Genomic DNA, 4,588 nt, shown 5'->3' with positions numbered 1-4,588 from the left:
AACTCAGAAAAGGAGGGGGAGAATGGTTGCACAACTAGAAAAATATAATCAGTGTCACTAAATCGTACATTTATGATTTTTGTTGAATTGATGTATGTTTTGCTGTGTATTCCCAACGACAAAATAAAAAAAAAAATTAGGAAAAAAAAAAACCGGAAAAATGCTTATTTTCAATTATAACTCCTACATCAGCTGTAATTTGAGTTTCATACAGCGTAAAATCCACATGGGCATAGCACATCAAAGCCACAAGAACAGGTGCAATTTAATTCTTCCCAGGTTCTCCTGCTTTCTGAATTTAAAACCTCTCAATATCAAATAACCTAAGTCTTTTTCGCACTCAGAAAAATTCTGTGATCTCCATAATATTTCCAAGAGTTTCCAGAAGAGAGAGGGTAGGGACTTTCATTGTCTCATATTTTGCTTTCTAAATTTCTGCTTCCTAACTTCAGTTTCAATCACCACTTATTATTTTATCTCCTGAAGTTGTTGTGCTCTCATTACCTGAATCCCCACAAATTTGTCTATACCTTTTTCTCCTTCATTCCCCAAAACACTACTAAGAGTCTATGATCATTGTGCACTACAAGTTTATCAAAGTTTTTTGTACATTGTAGGTTAATTGCAGTACTCAGTAGAACACGGAAAAAAAAAAAGTGAATTCTTTGTCTGAAACCTCATTGATTATTCCCTACACAGGGACCTCTTATTTGTTGACCATGTATCTCTTTTGTCCTGGTCTAATGACATGTTTCTGGACCTCTTTCTCTCCCATGTCCCCTATTCTCTGAAATAAAAACACCTGCAAGTATCTCACATTCACTTTATTTTATTTTTCAGAAAAAAAGTATCTTTTTGGATCATTCATCTCCCAACTCTATGTGCCCAATCAGCATCCTCTTCCCACCAAAAAGATCCATCAAACCGTTTTCCTAAAGAAAAAAAAAAAGCACTACCTTGCCTGAGGGAAAGTTATGTATCCTCTTGGAATAAAATACAGTCAACTTTCAGCAAAACAGGATCGTTTTCTTATATTTCATGTTCATTGAAATAAAATAAATAAATAAATAAAATGAAGTAGAAACAAAGTAGATTTGAAATCCGTAGGCTAAGGCTTTACTTTTGGCTTTTTTCATTAAGAAGCTTTGTGACTGTAAGTAAATCATTAACCCCTCTGAGCTTAAGTTTCCCATCTATGCAATAATTATAGATACTGGATCTATTAGGTGTTAGTAATGGTGTAGGAAGGTATATAAGTAAACACTTTGCCAAAAGAAGGTTAGTGCATAGTGTTTATAGCTACAGAGTGAGATATACTTGAGAGTGTCCATGGAACATTTTATCTCTACGAAGTGGTGACATATGAAGGACACGTGTTGCTGCCCTGTGGAGGATGGAAAAACAGGAAAAGAACGATTATCTGACTCATGCATCCAGTGAAACATTACAACTTCCTAATAAGAGGCCTTCACTACAATGGTATAAGGTCACCTTAAAATTGCTTTATTGGATCATTCACAGATTCATTAATATTTTTCCAAGAGAAAAAAAAGTTCAAATTTACAGTAAAAAAAAACAGTGATAATAAATTCCTTCCTTAATGTTATTCTTATACAAGAGAAAAAGTGAGAATAAGAAGGAATTATGCAAATGTTGAGTAAGTGAAAATTAATCCCCACCGAAATAGAAATAATGTTCAAAAAAAGACAAATACCACTCACCAGGGTAAGAAAGAAGTAGGATAAGAATAATGCCACCATAAATACTGAAACTAAACCTGCAGAGCCTCCCTGTCCTCTAACTACTTGCACAGAGAGATAGTGTTTTTGATCAAAACCTTTCCCTAATCAGGGATTTCCTCAGGGAAAGTTTAATATCTCTATTTCTCAAGTTACAGATTAAGGGGTTCATCATGGGAACCACATTGGTGTAAAACACAGAAGGGATTTTTCCCTCACTCGTAGACCCTACAGCAGATGGTTTGAGATTCAAGGAAAAGAGGAACAATAATTATGTGAAAACTGCAGGTACCTAAGGCTTTAGACCTGCCCTCAGTGGAATTGATACAGAGGATGCTAGAGAGAATGAAACCATAAGAGATAAAGATGGTAAGACTGGGCAAAACAATTTTTATGCCTGCCACAATAAAAACCACAAACTCATTGATATGGGTGCTGGTGCAGGAGAGCTGGAGCAGAGGGAGAAGGTCACACAAGTAATGGTTGATGGTGTTGACATCACAGAAGGTCAGCCTCAGCATGCATCCACTGTGAGCCATAGCACAAGAAAAGGCCATCAAGTATGAACCAAAAATAAGTTTGAAACATACTTTAGGGACTTGACAATGTGGATTACAGATGGCCACATAGTGCTCATAGGCTAATGATGTCAACACATAGCGTTTTGGAATGATTAAAAAAAAAAAAAAAAAAAGGAGAAAGTAGAGCTGTGTCAAGCATTCCCTGTAGGAGATAATATTCTTTTTGATATGAAGTTCATTAGCATTTTTGGCATAAACGCAGAAGAATAACAGAGGTCTATGAAAGACAAGTTAAAGAAGAAAAAGTACATGGGGGTGTGAAGGTAAAAATCAGCCCAATCAAAGTTATCAAGCCCAAGTTTTCCAATACAGTGACCACATATATTACTAGAAACAGGGAGAAAAAAGGGAATTGGAGATCCGGTTGCTCTTTTAATCCCATCAGAATGAATTTCGTCACAAAAGAAGGACTTCCAGTAGCCATTTTTCAGTAGGATTGCCTGTGGCAACAAGTGAAAGGAGTTGCGTTAGATGGCAATCCAGAATTTCCCACAATATCTCCTCCCCCAAGAGTGGGGTGTATGCAGAGAATGTATGAGACTAACCCAACCTGGGCCCATACAATCAGCCTTTACCACTACCAAGATACACAGTGACACTGACCTCCCATTTGTAGAGTCTTTATAAGCTAAAAATGACAAAGATTACCTCCAAAATTGTCTACATACAGAATGCCAGTGTTGCCTTATGTAACATGACAGCAGGAAAAACCAAGAGATAAAGGAGTAGAAAGATGGCCAGGACAGAATTGCCTCCCTCTTCTCATTATTTCTTCACTCGCAGGAACCCTTCTCTCACCAGTACAATTGGAGGCAGAGGCCCTAGGATCACAGTGCTGGCTTCTGATGCAGATTAGACCTTCCAAGTTGGGGCCATGAACATTGTTTCTATTTCAAAACTAAGGAACTAGAATCTAGGAGAGGTTCTGTAAGTGCCCCATGTCACAGACTGTTCCATCTACATTTGGACTGCAAAAAATGGGTAAGAAAGGGCATATCATAGATCCCAGGGCTTTCTTTGAAAAAAAGAAGGACGTTAACATGGAAGGAATTCAGGAACTCACCTCCTTAGAACAGAAAACATGTGTGATTCTTTATTGATTTTTGATGTTGTGTTTACTCCTGTGGTCCTGGAAATGAAACTTCAAGCTCTGAGGTTTTGCTTCCTCTTATTCTAAAATTATGTTGCCCAGGATTATTTTCTGAAACATCCTGAAACTATCTTTGAGCAACAGATGATATTTTCTGATTTTAATACTGAGTGTTCTCAAGCAACAGGGAAAAAAAATCATAATTATTATCACCATTTCCACTCACTGAAACACAGATGACTTAATATGAGTTAACTGATGTAATGCACTTGATTATAAACAGATTACAACTGGCCCAGTCTCTTCCCTAGGGAACAGATTCTATAAGTAAAAGGGAAGTAAGCGGATTGTATTTACACCCTGCACCAGGATCTGTCTTTAGTTCTTGAGGGATCAGTGTTTACTCAAATTTTCAACTCACTCAAGGGATTAAACACCCCTCAGTGCACAGCCAAAAAGAAACTCCCATAACCCCTAACATCTTCATCTCTTAAGGGAAATCTATTGTATTGTTTTCTTTCCTCTTCTTCCCAAGTCCGAAAGGGAGATTTTGCCACAAGGATCTTTACTTAAGGTTTCTTTTTTTCATAAATAGTGCTAAATGCACAGGTTTGCAATACCTGCCTTCAGTTGTTGTCTCTCCTGGGATGTCCTCAAATCAGTTTTTTAGTTTGTTACCTCCCTTTTAAAGTGTTTGCTTTCAACATGTACTGGTAATTTCTACACGAAAGTCCTGCTGGGCCCTTAAAAAATTCAGTAACTGAGTTCGTCAATCTCCCCTCATCATCATCATACTTAAGAATGTGGGCTATGAGTGAGAGAGCACATGTGTGAATCCCATCTCCATATGCACTAATTATCACACCTTGGGCAGGTGACTTAAACTCTCTGTGCCTCAGGTTCATCATTAATAAAATAGGGCTGGTAATAACAGCATCTCTCTCGTTGGGTTGTTGTAACAATTAAATGACCTAGCATATGCAATATGCTTAGAGCAGTGCCTAGCTCATGCTAAAGAGTTAATAAATGTCGGCTGTCATTCTTTGTGTTCTCATACCTCCTGGTAAAGCCTCCATCATTACACTCGTCAGGCATATTTCTCCTTTTCTGCTTATTTCCATGTTCCCTTAGAAACTATAAGCTCTATAGGGACAAAGACCACTTCTGTCTTGTTTACT

The 4,588-nt window shown here is 37.5% G+C and overlaps 1 pseudogene; it reads right to left on the bottom strand.

Annotated features, from left to right (window-relative positions):
* Window positions 1–1,830: 1,830 nt before the first annotated feature.
* Window positions 1,831–2,953, bottom strand: LOC100656927 (olfactory receptor 8B3-like; annotated as a pseudogene).
* Window positions 2,954–4,588: the final 1,635 nt, after the last annotated feature.

Source organism: Loxodonta africana, chromosome 15, assembly GCF_030014295.1.
Source record: "Loxodonta africana isolate mLoxAfr1 chromosome 15, mLoxAfr1.hap2, whole genome shotgun sequence".
Lineage (NCBI taxonomy): Eukaryota > Metazoa > Chordata > Mammalia > Proboscidea > Elephantidae > Loxodonta > Loxodonta africana.
Note: the sequence above shows the minus strand (reverse complement) of the source record. Positions and strands in the feature narration are given on the sequence as shown.